This window comes from Mytilus galloprovincialis, chromosome 7 (genome assembly GCF_965363235.1).
Source record: "Mytilus galloprovincialis chromosome 7, xbMytGall1.hap1.1, whole genome shotgun sequence".
Lineage (NCBI taxonomy): Eukaryota > Metazoa > Mollusca > Bivalvia > Mytilida > Mytilidae > Mytilus > Mytilus galloprovincialis.
Window position 1 is genome coordinate 35,691,866 of NC_134844.1, and position 18,110 is coordinate 35,709,975.

Consider the following 18,110-nt stretch of genomic DNA (forward strand, 5'->3'; position numbering starts at 1 on the left):
TGGGGTCACTAAAGGTTCTCAACACCTCAATAAAGTAATTCGAAAAAATTAATCAGAAATAACACGATGTTTTGATTTATACCAATTATATAAATCAAAACATAAAGGTTATTCCTGATTATTTTTTCGAATTACTTTATAATTAAAGGCGTTAAGAAACCTTTGGTGACCCCACAGTTTAAATGTCTATCGTAGGTACGTCGTGAACAGTGGTCGTTACAGACAAACGTTCACCTAAATTGTCCCAGTCAATGGATGAATTTAATGTGTCAATCAATGGCCACAGCCACACTGTTTTGAATTTCATACTACACGCCCGGTAAACCATCTAATCTCAATCAAATGTTGAGACGGTAAAAAGTATTCTGGCACTTCCTGTTGAGCTTTTCTGGTTCAAAATATCCAAAATAAACATAGATTAGGTCGACTTTTCGTCAATTTACTGAAAATCAATGATTGTTTTGTAAAATAGGAGAATGTTATGCCATAGATAAATGATAATTTTAACTAATATGTCTCTTCTTGGTTCAAAATATCTGAAATTGAAGTCACAATCACTTTTCTCCTACGGATTATCATGTTTACTTTCTTTGAATCCGATAGAACTGCTATGATATTAATGATTTAGCAAGAAAATAATTTTTATGTCAATTAATTTTGTTTTTTTAATGCTTTACGATAACCACTTCTGTAAATTGCAAGAATATTTGATTGTCAAGCCTAGTCTTAGCACAGAAATGAAAAATTATAAATGGTCGAGATATAAAGGTATTGGTTGAGTCTTTCTGTCACAATGTTGAGACTTTCTGGTTACTTTGTGTCATGAAATATATTACTATTACAACATTGGCACTTAGGTTTCAAAGTTTAAATTAAATATGACTGGCAACCCAACACGCGTGCATTATTATTATATAAAGATAAAAACTATTAAAATAGCTATGCTAGAGTTTATTTCAACTAATCAAAATGTAATTTCTATTGTAAAAATATAGTTATTTCCCAAAATGAACAAAGAAACTTTATCAGTGCGCGATACTATTCGAGTTACCTTTTTAACGGTTAACTTGATTTATGTTTTCTGTCTGTGGTAAGTTAAAATCTAAATACAGATACAATTTTAAGAATTGCCGATAGAAAAATGCATGCCTTTCAAGTATAAATAATATTAGTTTATAATATATAAATATTAATATGATTTGGAAGAATTCGATTCCTAACAGACATTGGTCAATGCCGAAAATGCGTACCTTTATAAAGAAATAAAATTGTTAAAAACTAAACAATCGAATAGGACCCCCTTCTCTAGGTTTGTTTTTTTTACACATTATTTCAGGATGAGTTCTCACTCTAAAAGGTGGTGATCATTTATTTGTGAGGACAAGATGTTATTTTTGTCATTATAATACTTATCACAAAAACAAGATATGATTCGATTTTAAAACTGCTTTGCAAGTACTATAAGTGACGTCCAACTTAGTGTAATCACACGTGTTGTATTGAAATAATTATAACTTAGATTGATTGTTCACAACTGCATTCAGGGTACATCCTTAATATTTGGTAATATTCAGTAACATTTATATTATACTCCGGATCCCGTCACACTAGGCCAAAATCGCACCCCGATCTCTAAAAAAATAATGCTTTGACGATCGTAGTGCAATCGTGTAGATCGCAGTATCAGGCGGAAACCGGCGGTTGAAATAGAACAAAAGAATCGAAGCTCTTTGTTAGAGAAGGCGATAAATGCTTACTGAATTGTTTACTGTAGTAACAAAAAATTTGTTAATAGAATCAAATCAAATGACAATTTTCTTCTCTATTACGAAGTGTTTTATTTTAAAAACACCATTTGCATAAGTTTTCAATTTACCTATAACATAGTTAAGCAGAACAATTATGTATCATGTCCACGACATGGGTATCTATCAAGATGGATGTAGAAAATGCATAACCTCCGATTTATTCGGAAAATTACCACGAACGGAGAACATCAATCTATTAGTAACAGTTCAGTAATTTTCGTGTCTGCCCTTCCATCAGGGACAACATAAAAAAATCAATGAAGGATAAAAAAAACTTAATTTAAATAGTTCGGGGGTGGGGGTAAAAAAAAAGTTATGTTTAATTGACATCGATTATATATATATCCTTATTGGTCAATCAATTTTTCCCAAATTAAGTTAAGACGGGGGTTAGGGGTGAGGGTTGGTGAAAAAACTATATGAATTAAGTTTTTCATCCTACATTGAACTTTTAATGTCTAGTGAAATACCACAGGCACTTGTCTCAGAAAAAAACCTATATACCTTAGTATAAGACAAATAACGGACACAGTGTAAAAAAAAACCCGGACGCTGTACCGGACACTTCATCCGTTGAACGTCCATTCAAAGTTTTGAACAGGCTTAAATGTTTCCATCGGACAAAACGGACGTCGACTGATAAAGCGAACAGTCCGACACTGAGCGAAATGAAACAGAAATCGACCGACGTCTAACGGATAACAACATGCGGCTTACGGACATGAACGAATTCAAAAAAAGAAGTTATCGGTTCGACGTTCGTTCGCGCTTTCTGATAAGGTGTGACCGGAGTTTAATGCACCAGTCACACCTTATTGGATAGCGCGAACGGACGCCGAACGGATAACTTTTTTCAATCCGTTCATGTCCGTTAGAAATTCCTTAGTTTTCGTTTCATGTCCGTTCAGCATCCGTTTTATCCATCAATGTCCCTTCTGTTCGGTGGAAAATTTTGAGCATGTTCAAAACTTTGAATTAAGGGACGTTCAACAGATGATGTGTCCGTTGTACATCCGGTAGTCGTCCAATTTTTTACGGTATGTGTCCGTTCCGTTTCCGTTTTCAATCCGTATCTTCATCAACGGACTCCCAACGGATATCAATTTTGTCAACGGAACCCTTCTCTTTTATCCGTTAGGCGTCTGTTCGTGCTATCCGTTACGGTGTGATCACAACTGAAGTGAGAAGTAAACACTTCTAGGCTTAGATTTAGAATACTGTGTTCTTAAAAAGGGACAAATATTAACTGCGGGATAATACCTTGTGTATACTATAAATATAGATATAAAAAAAGATGTGGTATGATTGCCAATGAGAAAACTCTCCACAAGCGAACAAAATGACACATAAATTAACAACTATAGGTCACCGTACGACCTTCAACCATGAGCAAACCCCATACTGCATAGTCAGCTATAAAAGGCCCTAAAATGACAATGAACAACAATTGTAGTGAGAAAACTTATTTATTTAAAAAAAATGAACGAAAACAAATATCCAACACATAAACAAACGACAACCACTGAAATACACGGTCCTAACTTAGGACAGGCACATACATACATAATGTATGTGGCGGGGTTATACATGTTATAGCGGGATCCCAACCCTCCCCTAACCTGGGACAGTGGAATAACAGTACAACATCAGAACGAATCATGAAAATCAGTTGACAAAGGCTTAACTCATCAGAAGTACACAAATACAAGTGGACGTGTATACCAATTTAATTTCAAAATAGATATAGGAAGATGTGGTGTGAGTGCCAATGAGACAATTAATTTTTAAAAAGTAAACCATTATAGGTCAATGTACGGTCTTCAACACGGATCCTTGGCTCACACCGAACAACAAGCTATAAAGGGCCCCAAAATTACTAGTGTAAAACCATTGAAACGGGAAAACCAACGGTCTAATCTATATAAAATAAAAAAATTAAAAAAACCGAGAAACGAGAAACGCGTATAAAGTACATAAACAAACGACAACTACTGTAAATCAGATTCCTGACTTAGGACAGGTGCAAACATTTACAAACAAAAGCACACACGGCGTGTCAATCTAGTACAAAGGAGGGTTTATATTCGTGCACCATTTTCATGCACTCGTCTTGAATATGCATGTAGTTAGACAATGGGCGTTAATTACTCATTCAAACATCTATACTACTATCTTTGCAGTTTTACTCCTGTTCATGTTGATTATAAACATAGAAAAAAACGTTATTATAGAAAATAACTGATCCACTGACATTTACTTTGGTGAAATTGCTACCCGTTTATATATAATTTGACAATGAAAAAGAGACCCATTCCAGACCTGTGACACGTCTATGTATTCTTTATAAAGAAGGAACCCCATACCACGACATGAGGCTTTCAGAATAAAGGTCTAGTGTTGAAGATTCACAGTTAAGCACTGATTATGTAAATGTAGCGCAGGGAATGCAAATTGTCCCGTGCTAACGATTTTTAAAACCAAGTTCTGTAGATAAAGTGTAGTGTTGATGTTAACACTAGCACTGCAAATGTAAAGTATAGCGATGTAGATATCAAAAAGCTAGCTATTGAGATGTTATAATAAGATAAGCGATGTAGGAATAAATTCTAGCTTTTGTTAATCTCCAGCGCTAGAACTTTAATACTTTCAAAAAAACACACAGTTGTTTACTATTTAGACTCTATTACAACCAAAGGTTTCTTTAAAAGCTGCTGTCATAACTACAGACAAGATTTAAATGACAGTAGGAATGTTTTAAGGGTTATATATGTAATTGATACTAAGCTATAGTTGAAAGTTTCATTCACCAGAAGATCTCAACATTGTTCCAGAATATCTCAACCGATACCAGAAAATATCGACATGACATACTTTATAGCATATTTTGCTTAATGCAATTATATAAGTAAAGAAAAAGAACAAACTGTAATTTTATGTTTATAAGGTTTTAGACAATCTAATTAATTTGGTTTTAGAAAAATACTAATTCACTGATATATACATGTATTTTATTTCGTTTGAAATAGGGTTTTTCCCGTTTGCTACTTATAGTTAATATTTACAGATGGGAACTAGTATAACTAGTTCGGATACTGGTTTTGTAACAGTATGTACTATTTATAAGTTTGACGTTAGGTGCAGGAGGCACGAGGAAAGTTTTGGCGGTTTTTATGGGTGGGGTTTAAAGGTACTATATAAAGTTTGGGATTTAAATGTATTAGTATCGAAGGTGCTCTCAGTTACGTCGGATTGAAGTTGGTCACAGGTATATGTGCAGTTGCTGCTATGTTTATTGTACGTACAGGCGTTGGAGGCATTAGCCGGGGGAAAAGAAACGATGCGAAAGAGGAACAATGTTATATGTCATGTGTTTATATAATGTTTCGATTGAAGAAATATGTACAATTCAGTAAAATAAAATATTGTATCGCAAGAGAAAATAAGATGTTACTGCGAGCAACTAATCCTATATCTGTGTTTGTCTTGTTTATAGCCTATTGAATTAGAAATTAAATGCTTTAAATTCGGACGAGCAGGGCGAGGGAGAATTTAAGTTAGTTTATCAATAATATCGCTGTCATTTTGTCAATAGCTGACTGCACTGGCCACATTTACCTGCTGGAGAAAAGTCATTCCGATGTCATTTTAAAATCATATTGGTCCATGTTATACACGAGAGAACCCCTAATTCAATTATCTATGGCATGACATTCTCATATTTTACAAAAAACGCATTGCTTTTCAGTAAATTGACGAAAAGTCGACCTACCCTATGTTTATTTTGGATAATTTGGACCAGAAAAGCTCAACAGGAAGTGCCAGAATACTTTTTTCCGTCTCAACCATTTGGTTGAGATTAGATGGTTTACCAGGCGTGTACTATATGTTATTATGGTATGATACGAAACCCCTAACGGGAAGGATTGTGCCTGATGTTCATATGATGAAATCATAATCTTTCAGTCATTTTATTGAAGTCTGGAGCTGGCATGTCAGTTAACTGCTAGTAGTCTGTTGTTATTTATGTATTATTGTCATTTTGTTTATTTTCTTTGGTTACATCTTCTGACATCAGACTCGGACTTCTCCTGAACTGAATTTTAATGTAAGTATTGTTATGCGTTTACTTTTCTAAATTGACTAGAGGTATAGGGGGAGGGTAGAGATCTCACAAACATGTTTAACCCCGCCGCATTTTTGCGCCTGTCCCAAGTCAGGAGCCTCTGGCCTTTGTTAGTCTTGTATTTTTAATTTTAGTTTCTTGTGTACAATTTGGAAATTAGTATGGCGTTCATTATCACTGATCTAGCATATATTTGTTTAGGGGCCAGTTGAAGGACGCCTCCGGGTGTGGGAATTTCTCGCTACATTGAAGACCTGTTGGTGACCTTCTGCTGTTGTTTTTTTCTATGGTCGGGTTGTTGTCTCTTTGGCACATTCCCCATTTCCATTCTCAATTTTATTTTAATTGTTTTTGTAATTTAGCTTCTTTTTGTCTATGTAGTTTGGAGGGAAATAACTCTTAACTATAAACCTTTAGTACCAACAGTTACTTGCAACGGTTGCTTGAAAGCATAATCGAGTACAAACAATATTGTTTACTATGAATACAAGAAGTAACAACATGAAATAAGTAGCAATTTACAGCTAAAAATTCTCAAAATATTTATACATATGATTCATAAAACTTACTTTGATGTTAAATGTATACATCTATTATTTCCAAATGTTACATGACGACTCCAAGTTCGTACTACGGTATGTACGGTAGCAAATCCCCAGTCACACTGTCACGTTTCAAGAGCTGCGTTTTACTATGTTTAGAAAGCGTATCGAAAGGTAGTGATCATATGTTCAAAACGGGACCTTCCCCGTATGTTTTGAAAATTCAACAACAAACGTAGCGAAAACTGAAACGAAGTAGAAACCTAGTAAATACGTATCAAAGTCTAGTGGAACGTAACACAACGTGCTTACTACGTATCGAAACGTATCACTAGAGGTTTACCGATTTGCTACCGTACCAACCGTAGTACGAACTGGGAGCCGTCATTGATCTTTTGAAATTTATTCATATATGTCCTTAATGTCAATGTATTTTTTTATGAATCATTAAAAAAAGGATTTGGATGATTTTTAGCTACAACTTGGTATTATTTTTATGTAGACATGTTACCTATTCATAACAAACGATATTATGTGTACTCGATTATGCTTTCAACAAACTGTTGCTAGTAACCGTTGCAACGAACGGTTTGTAATTAAGATTTATTTCCCCTGAAATTTCACAGGCAAAAATAAGCTATAAATATAGCATATTCATAATTTATCTTATGTTTGACTGTTATATTAATATAACAGTATAAAATGGAAAAGTTGGCATATTTTAGGGGTAGGTTTTAAGAAAAGATAATAGAATAGAACTATTTTAACATTCATAATTGACCCCATTCAAAATGTAAAATTTTAAAGGTAAATACAAAACCTGTTTCAGTATAAAGGTCGTTATAAAAATATTAGAAAGTGTATGCAAGGTACTGCACAGTGAATAAATATAAACACGACGGAACATACTTTGATGAAGTAACTTGTTTTTATTAAATTATCAGGAGGATTTTTTTCCATTTTGATATAATTTCAAATTGTAGGTTATTTTAGTTGTTCAAATTCATTATCTTTAATACCATTCTTATATTTTTCTGCAAGTTGCAAAAATCATCATTCAGACGTACGAGAAATTTTACCAAAAGTTAAAAGTACGAATAAAGTATCAAATAAAAGATTCACACATAAAATATTAAAAGAACACACGTGTCAGTACAATTGTATTTAAGTCATGATAACAGTTGCGGATCCAGATTTTTTTCATAAGTTGGGGACCACTGACTGCCTAAAAGGGGGCCGCTCCAGTCATGCTTAGTATAGTATTAATCATTTTTTTTCAGAAAAGGGGAGGACCCCCTTCCCCTGCCCCATGCCCCCCTAAATCCGCCTCTGCATAATTATATGACAATTATTCTAGTCAATGAAATTAGATGATTCAAGAAATATGTTTTTTTTATTGGCAACCGAAAGTAAATACTGATTTTTCAATATTTTTCATTTTACTTTCTAGAATCGTTTCTAGAAAAAAAAATATCGAAGAATTCCCTTTTCTCAATCAAAATGAAATCTCAGCTCCCTCATTCTCTCAAACAAAAAATATTGTGTAATGATCGAAATAAATAACTTTCAATAATAAAAACTAAATTCAAAATCATGCAACAACTAATTAAGATACAAAAACTTCGCAATTTTGACACGTTAACAAATATAACCAACGCCAGTATCATGTGTTTTAGAAAGTAGTTTATAGTGATTAGTTTAATCATAATTTATTTGTCTGTATGAAAACAATCTTTTTTCTATGAAAAAAAAAGAACCAAAACAAAATACCTATAACAAACAGAAACACAAATCTATATTTAGAATCTAAAGGTCGTATCAATTTCAACTCAGTTCGTTTAAGGTATGTTTGATTCACCCACTTGTGCATAACAAAGTTAGTCCATAAAGAATCATAAACGTTAAAATCGCTATCAAATAAATCGTTAAGCTTTTTTTTTGGCGATACGCAATTCAATTCTTTAAATGTCATCGTGATTAATAAGATAATTTCATGCGTTAAATGATACCCCAAAACAGCACCAACGGTTGTGTTACGTACCAACCGTACCTGATACGTAGCAAATCGGGAAACCTCTATTAATGCGTGGTTGGACGTTGGTCTATACGTAGCAAAACGTGATAATAACGTAGCACAAACCTAGCTTTCAAAATAACGGGATATTTTTTATTCAAAACGATGTTGAAACGTAGTTGAAACGTAGCATTTTAAAACGGAATAAAACGTTACAGTGTGACTGGGGCTTAGAGGTTTCCCGACTTGCTACGTACCAGGTACGGTTGGTACGTAACACAACCGTTGGTGCTGTTTTGGAGATATCATTTAATGAGTGAGATTATTGTATTCATTCTGATAAAATTAAAGAAATCGAATTGCATATCAGTGCTAAAAAAATATAATCTTTTATTTGATTACGATTTTGCTGCTTCTAAACTAAAGCACTTTGTTCGTGATTTTATTCGAGAATATTTATTTTCTGCACAAGAGAATGGATCAAACAAATTTAACAGGACTGAGTTGCTTCGACCTTTTACATCTAAAATATAGATTTGCGTTTCTGTTTGTTTGGCTTTGATAGTGTTTTGTGTATATTTAGAAAAAAAATAGAATAAAGAATGATTTATGAATACTTAAATAGAATTTGGAATAATTAGAAATTATTTATTAATGATATATTACTGGTGTCGCTATAACTACTATACGTTAAAATGGCAAAACTGTGTTGATTTCTCATTAAAATTCAATTGTTATTAAAGGGACACTAGCTGTCAAATTCATTGTCATCGATTTGACTCAAATTCTCATATTTGATTTATAACAATGTAAAACATTTATCCAAACTATCAAAAGTCTAAAATAAACAGTTTACAGAGCATGGGGTAGATAATATGTAGGTTCGTTTCGTGTGTATTTTAGCCCAGACGCCATCTAATTTACTATCGATTTGACCTCAGATGACCACATAAGCGATGTAAACATAAATAAATATATGAGTAGATTAAACCAACACGTGCAATTGGATATTTATAGGTCTGTTTGATTTTATTTTATAGATTAAAAATAGATGTTTCTCATTGTTTTTAACCGTATAAGAATGATTTTATGTGCATCGAATTAGTAATCAAATTATTTACCGTAGTTTCACTTTCATTGTTGACATTCTTTTTCTTTAAATAACCAGTACACGTACAATGCATGCGTTGTCAATCTCTAGCAAGGGGTTACATTGAAGTTCACATTAATACGGATTTAAAGAGGTCGACTCATTCACTTGCAAGTGAAATACTAATTATCAATGTTTCTTAACGTAATTTGACAAAATTGAACCTTTTTGGCTGCAAAAAGCGAATTGTTATTTCACTATTTGACTTTCATTATTGATTGAATAAAAAAGCAAGCTTTAGATTTTTTATATATCTCGCAGCTAGTGCCCCTTTAATTAAGTTATCTTTTCGATCAGTGCAGCAACATTTTTCTAAAACGCAACGTACATTGTAAAAATGTCGATCTATCTTTCTCCTACGTGCACTTGTCTCAAAATTTTCCCCTTTGTACCTTCATTTTTTTTTGCTTTTTCCCTTATATTTCTCACTGAACTTTTCGGGGTGGATGTGATCATTAGAAAAAAGTTGTTGATTATGTTACCTAAATAATGAATACAAATTTTATGGCACTCACGAAAACCATTTCTTGAGTCGAAATATTTATCATTACGATATTATTTCATCTTGTTCATTTATTATTATATCATTAAGATATTGTTTTTGACTCAATATTGGTAAAATGTATCTCGAATAAATGTGTGTACTGCACGAGCTTGCCAGAAGTATATACAATCTACGAGGGATAATGTTAACCAATATCCATTCATTAATCCTTTTATCGCACAGTAATGCTCGAAAAACCTCTTACATTAAAGCGTATTTTTTTCACTAATTACGGCAATAATTTGACGCTTTTTTTGCACTAATGCAATATTGGTATATCTTTCTAACTCTTTGTTTTGTTCTACGGGAAATACTTTTTTGCAATAAAACAATGTCTTTTGCACCATTTAAAACTGATTTCTGGACTCAAAGTTAAGGATCATTTTCATCGGTTGGTAAATGATTTTATGTAATCTTTTTAGGTTTATATATCATAAGAACGATCTTACCTAAAATATTTGAACTCTACGTTTTGTAATTTTTCTCCCTCGGCTTACTGCGAAAAAGACATTTGAACTTTTGTGATTTAAAAAAGAACATGTTTCTAAAATAGTTATCAAAGGTACCAGGTTTATAATTTAATACGCCAGATCCGTGTTTCATCTACATGTACGACTTATCAGTGACGCTATGATCAAAATAGCGATAAAAGGTTTTTTATGTTGATTTAAGGAGATACTTTTAAAGAAAAAGATCTAGTCCGAGTGTTTAGATCATTTTCCAAAAAAGAAGGATGCCAAGTGAATACGATATCAGTTATAGTTCTTGGCATAATTGATCAAAGGGAGGTTATATCTTTACTATCAGGTTATCGAAATAAAAAGTAACTAGAGGCTCTGAAGACTACAATATCATACATGACTAAAATCTCATTTTTCTTTTTACATTTCTCTCTATTATCCATATTTTGCCGTACATACAAAAGTATACACATTGTCATTTAAGGCAATAACTTCCATGCGTAAACAACTGACAATGCCGTCTTCACTGACCTATTTGCAGATCTTATAATATATTTTTTTTTTTATAAATTTGCTATTCACAGTTTCTGTCAATCTTGGACAATAACTACAAAAGCAAGTCGACTGATGATTTAGAATTGCTGATCACTTTTGCTTTTTAAGTTATTCTCCGTCTATTAAAGGTTTCAAGATAATAAGCCGTATATTGACCTATAATGGTTTACTTTTACAAATTGTGACTTGGATTGAGAGTTGTCTCATTAGTACTCATACCACATCTTCTTATATCGATATAAAACAAAAGTTGATTATTGTTTCAGGGACTATATTCTATCTGTACATATCATATCACAAGAGACTTGTTTTCATACTTATTTATAGTTCACTGGTTTAAATTACAATTATTCAAAGACAAGAATAGCCTATATTTTCATTTCTAATAAATTTTAAAGGATGAACTTAGGTGATCGAAGGTAAAATTAACTAAATCAAGAATTCAAAATTGATACTTTAAGCTAGAAGAGTATTAGTTAAGGATCAAAATAAGCTAAAAATATTGATAGGTCATGGAGCTTCTTTTCCAGACATTTGATTTATAAAATATGGCGGGAAAAGGCTAACTGGGAAATTTTACCTAATATTTGCCTTGCTATCATTTGTGTCTCAAATCAAAAGAAGAATATTCTTAAATTTTGTCAAATGACCTGTTATGAGCTATTAAGTCTTATGTAAAAAGATAAATAAGTGTTATTGGGCAAAATATGTTACCTTGCATCGTATGGAAAAACACCAATGAGTACGAACACTTGACACTTATTTCAAAACCTCACCGAAGTACATCCTTAAGTAAGAATAATTATACGAATTTGGCTTTAGATTTATTTTATCATAACGTTTTTGTTATTGAGGTCAATTTTTTTTGGTTAAAATAAATTGTATTTTTTAACTAAATACATGTTTTCTAAATACCTACCAAAAAATACAAAACTTAAACATTTTATATTGATATAAGGTTATTACGAACAAAATTTATACAGGTTTTGAATTTTTTTTTTGTAATTTAACTTCTTTTTGTCTATAAATTTTCCGGTGGGAAATAACTCTGAACTATAAATCTTTACACCAACGGTTACTCATAACGGTTGCTTGAAAGCATAATCGAGTGCACATAATATTGTTTTCTATGATACAAGAAGTAACCACATGAAATTAGTACTAAATTACAGCTAAAACAATTCAAAATAGTTCTGCATATGGATCATAAAACATACGTTGATATTAAGTGTATATATCAATAATTTTTAAAAGTTAAATGACTACTCCAAGTTCGTACTACAGGTGGTACGGTAGCAAATCGGGAAACCTCTAGTACGAGACTTCTACGATCGAACGAAGACTCTACTAGTTGTCACTGCGCTCTATAACAAATGACTTTATCAAATAAGTTTTCAACCCAAATGCGTCGTCTACCAAGATGAAGCTTCGGGTTATGTTCTTCTCATATATGTTATGATGGTATGATACTAAACCCCTTACGGGAAGGATTGTGCCTGATATGCATATGATGAAGATATAATCTTTCAATCAGTTTAATTGGAGTCTGCAGCTGGCATGTCAGTTAACTGCTAGTAGTCTGTTGTTATTTATGTATTATTGTCATTTTGTTTATTTTCTTTGATTACATCTTATGACACCAGACTCGGACTTCTCTTGAACTGAACTGTGCGTATTGGTATGCGTTTACTATTCTACATTGGCTAGAGGTATAGTGGGAGGGGTGTGATCTCATAAACATGTTTAACCCTGCCGCATTTTTGCGCCTGTACCAAGTCAGGCGCCTCTGGCCTTTGTTAGTCTTGTATTATTTTTTATTTTAGTTTCTTGTGTACAATTTGGAGTTTAGTATGGCGTTCATTATCACTGAACTGGTACATATATTTGTTTAGGGGCCAGCTGAAGGACGCCTCCGGGTGCGGGAATTTCTCGCTGCGTTGGTGACCTTCTGCTGTTGTCTGTTCTATGGTCGGGTTGTTGTCTCTTTGACACATTCCCCATTTCCATTCTCAATTTTATCATGTTCAGGTCGTTATTAGTTGGACACTGGAAATCCAATAATCTTATTTTCAAAACACTCATTTGACTCTTCTGAGTTGTTAATCTTAGCGTCCATGGAATTATATCCTCCTACACCTGTCCATAAAAATCTGTATCCACCAAGGCAAGGAGCACAAATGAAAAAAACTTTATAGTCATGAAACAAGTATCCCGCTTTTTTTAAGCGGCCTTCTAAAAGAATCATGCTTAATTCATAACTGTTTGGCAAATCCAGGACCACAAATACTTAATAGTAATTCACGCGACTCCAAATGAAGGATTGGATACCTATCTCCATAATGTAAGTACCGTACGTTAATAACTTTCAGACAGGGTTCGTGCCTTTCTGAGTCGGATGTCTATCTTCTGAATGCGAGGACTTACTCTGTTTAAAAGTTTATCAAACATATCTGGAGTCATCCTTAAACATCAAAGAATGACTGTTGATCTTCATCCCTAATACTTTCAAAAATCAGTCGAAATGCCCAAACTGGAGTCTTCTTTCGACAAAAAGAATCCAACAGGACCTATGCTGTCTACAACATCTTTTCGTTTTCTTCTTATAACAAAAAGTGTATCCTAATCAGTCAAATCGATACAGTGTAGCTGAATTAAAGATTGCAGAAGTAGGTTTTGCTCATGGTTGAACTACAGGTAGAAGTTATTGTATTCGTTTTTTTTTTTATATCAACAGAATGAGATTGTGCAACTATCGTGGCTATTACGTAGCAGTATCGTAGTAAGGTCGAATAATTAATAAGGTGGAAGTAGCAGCCTACTTTTGTCTTCCTCTCCGTATTATGATTGTACCAATATCGTAGTATCCACGTAATAAGGACGTAGTGAAATCTGGATAGACGCAATAAAATTTATGTAAGGTAGCAACCATATCTTGTCCATTCGCATCCCGAATTCACCACAATTTCCAGTACGATGCTTCTACACCCGTTCTGATTTAACTTTGTCCTTACTACAACCTTCTTAACTAATGTTAGCCATGACTGTACTACGAATGTGTTCAGCATGCTCAAAATTTGTCTTTGACCTTTACGTTTATGTCGACCTTAACATGTATTTACCACGACCGCCTAATCCTGCTACGACTCCCACAATTTTTCATAATGGCTTGTGTCGTATTGGGACCGTGTTCCTAGTATGATGGGGGAAAAGCAACATCATGATCGACCTCCCCCTGTAGCAGTATCGTATTTCGGGCATACGATAAAGTTACAGAGGAGGTGATGCTTAGCTGACGTGAAATATTATTTATTACGAGGTTTAACTATGAGATACTGGGAAAAGATGTCTGTTCGACTGAATTGTATCATTCACAATGATTTAACTTTAAAACGATTTCATGGACCCCTCGTTTTTAAAATGACATTTGACTTGATTATGTATGAAGATTATTGTGCAAATTTTCATGAAGAAACCACCATAGACATTTTTAAATATATAAATATAAACCAAAAACATGTCGTTCTTTGCCTCAAATCATGAAATGGGATAAAATGGACAATGGGCAATTATATTTACACAAATTCAAAGCACACTTATGTGAGAAGATATTCTAGATAGTTTTACCAAAAACAATTCTCTTAATACACAGCTTAACAAAAATCAAATAAAACTGATTTATTTTATTTTCGTTGTTACGTATGTATTGCCACTTATTAAGTACTTTTTATATTTACTGAATACGCAAATAATTTTTCACATAATCAAATGTTAACTTACAAAAGCCCTGCTTACCCTTTTTGAGCTACTAATATTTTCCAACTTTGCTTATTGGGATTCTTCATTTTTCTTTCAGTCGTTGTGTTATCCTTTTTGTCTTTAATTCGTGGTATTTTATTTCCACTTTAATATACGTTTCACTTTACGTTATATAGCTTGTTACCAATACTCCTCTCTTAGTTTTAAAAATCAACAATTGAAACATCATCGAGTTGTAACTTGCCATTAGCGACGTGAGTAGTATAATACAAGTAAATTAGACAACGGCATAATTATGTAAAAATTCTATGATTCTGGTATCTGTATATGTGTATGGTTTTACAAATTCAAGCCTTTTGAATGTTTAAGAGTTTTCGATAAAGGTAAATCTAGAAAGGCGCTATGAAAGCATCACTTTTAAAGCATTGTTTATTTTTTAAATTTGGACTTTTCGTTGTGTTTTTTGTTTGCATCGGTGTTGTCTCCTTTCTATTGAGAGTTTAGCTTGCCCCTTTGGTGTATTGTTCAATTTTTGAAAGCTCTCAGCAGGGATAGATATTTTCAATAAATAACATAATTTTATATATAACATAACTAACTGATACTTACATTTCATATAATAATGTCATATTCCGAAATGCTCCTTCTTCAATTATGGTAATAGCGTTGTGACCCATATATCTAAAAATAATAAAAGTTATATAATGTTTCGTGTTTACAATTAGGTATTTGTATTGGTTAAGATGGCATCTCTGTGAAATATCTTCTTAAACTTAACATTGACAATAAGTGATTTTGCAGCGTTTCATTTTGATGACCCGAATGTTATGTTCAGGCTGTTCATTTGTCGGTAACATGTAACTCAAACAAAGAACCATATTAAAATACACTGAATTTGGTGGACTATTTATTCAAATTAGGTGAACACTTAAAATGGGTTAGTTTCATATGACAGACCAGGTAGCATTTAATAGGGAAAGTTTCATTCACCATCAATATGTATTAATGATAGGCTGTTCATGGTTTCAATTGGGTTTATATTTTGTTACAGTATATATCACGCTGACTATGGTTATCCCGTTCTGAATCGTTTTCCAGATTCGAGGAAATCACATGTTTGATGAATAACATGATTAAAAGGTTAAGTATATTCGAATATAAATATGAATAAAGGAACGGAAATGTTTCTTTTTGGAGCCTACCTATAATCCTACATCATCGTTGTCTATAAATATCAAATGATTTTTTTCGATTTGTAATTAACTTTGATAACAGGAAAGCCAGGTATAGTAAATTTAATGTAAACATAATTTTCTTAGACGAAACGCACGTATGGTGTAGTAAATTATAAGCCTGGTACCGTTGATAACTATTAGCATGTCGAAATGTCCTATTGTAAGGTTTATTTGTGTATTTCTTTGTCCTGAATGTTCTTAGATATAGGAAGATGTGGTGTGAGTGCCAATGAGACAACTCTCCATCCAAATAACGATGTATAAAAGTAAACCATTATAGGTCAATATACGGCCTTCGACACGGAGCCTTAGCTCACACCGCAACAAGCTATAAAGGGCCCCAAAATTACTAGTGTAAAAACATTCAAACGGGAAAACCAACGGTTTGGTTGCTTTTATTTGTACTGTAGTCCTGTCATTTAATGTTGTCATTTTTATGTTATATTTAACATTACGCTACAGCACGAGGTTTGGCTAGCCGCAAAACAAGGATCAACCTACCATTTATTCCTTAAAAAATGTCCTGTACCAAGTTAAGAAAAGGGCAAGTGTTATCGTATAGTTTGTTTCTGTGAGTGTTGCATTGTCGTTTTTGTTTATTTGTGTATTTCCCGGTCATTTATGTTCTCCCATTTATTTGTTTTGTAGTCCTGTCATATACTGTTGTCATTTTTGTGTTATAATTAACATTGACACAAAAGCGGGAGGTTTGGCTAGCCACAAATCCAGGTTCAACCAACCTTTTTTTCTTAAAATGTCCTGTACCAATTCGGGAAAATGGCCATTGTTATATTATAGTTCGTTTCTCTTTGTGTTGTAGTAGGAGTGTTGTGTTTATGTGGTGTCGTAGTTCTCCTCTTAAATTTGATGTGTTTCACTCAGATTTAGTTTGTAACCCGGATTTGTTTTTTTCTCAATCAATTTATGAATTTCGAACAGCGGTAAACTACTGTTGCCTTTATTTATATGCGTATTCTCAGAGAACTGGAAGGTTGGACGGAATTCAGCCTTATGAACATTGTGGGGTCTTCCTCCGACCCGAAGCCAAACCACACGTCTTTTTTGCTCTACAAAATGTATAAATTCGCAGCTACATTCGGTCGCGGATCGGAACGGAAAAGTCAATTTCGATGCCCCGTTAAAATATAATGCCACGCTCTTCACTTTTACAATCCATTGCAACAGTTCATTCAGGGGTTCGATGTCGGCCTGTTGCAGGGCTAAATGGTTATCCTTATTAAATATATACTCATTATTCAGTTGCATTCCAAACATCCTGCCTATCATTCCGATCGACACAAATTACAGGATATGCAAGTGTTTGTTATCGTCTTGATTTAGCACAGGACGTAAACCAAACAACATTCAATTAATCAACCTATCAATTTGTACGTGGAACAAAATGTTCGATACTCGACATAAATCATGGACAGGCTGTCAAGGAAATCTGTAGACAGTCATAAAATTTCAATCGTCACAAAATGTGTCCTTGTGGTAGAATAGAAAAAAATGTAGACACTCTTTAAAGTTTTGTTTTTTGTAAATGTGTTTGCTATAAATAAATGACTTTCAAATGATATTTGAACAGACTATATCTCGCCATCTGTACGTATAAATTACTTAAAATATTTTCTTGATGTATTTGGAATTTATTATACCAACTACTGTGGATTCAGTATTATTCGTTGGATACCAATTTTCATGGATTTCATTAAGACAGGGAAACCACAAATTTGAATGGTCCAAAAATGTCAAATTTGCTGAATGATTATGCAGACTTTTGGAAAACTACGAAATCAAAAATATCCACGAAAATGCAAGTTTTCCTTTATCCACGAAAATTGATTACAACGAACATCAATGAATCCACAGTCAATGACAGTATAACGTGTCGTTTTTATGAAAACCTTTTTATTTTAACC

At 33.1% G+C, this 18,110-nt stretch overlaps 1 long non-coding RNA gene across 1 annotated transcript in view; it reads right to left on the reverse strand.

Moving 5' to 3' along the window:
* LOC143081656 (uncharacterized) overlaps positions 1-16,771 on the reverse strand; it is a 53,213-nt gene extending 36,442 nt beyond the window's left edge. Inside the window, exon 1 of the long non-coding RNA XR_012980009.1 lies at positions 15,563-16,771. This is a non-coding gene — a long non-coding RNA (uncharacterized LOC143081656). The remainder of the gene's footprint in view (positions 1-15,562) is intronic.
* Between the last annotated feature and the right edge of the window lie 1,339 nt (positions 16,772-18,110).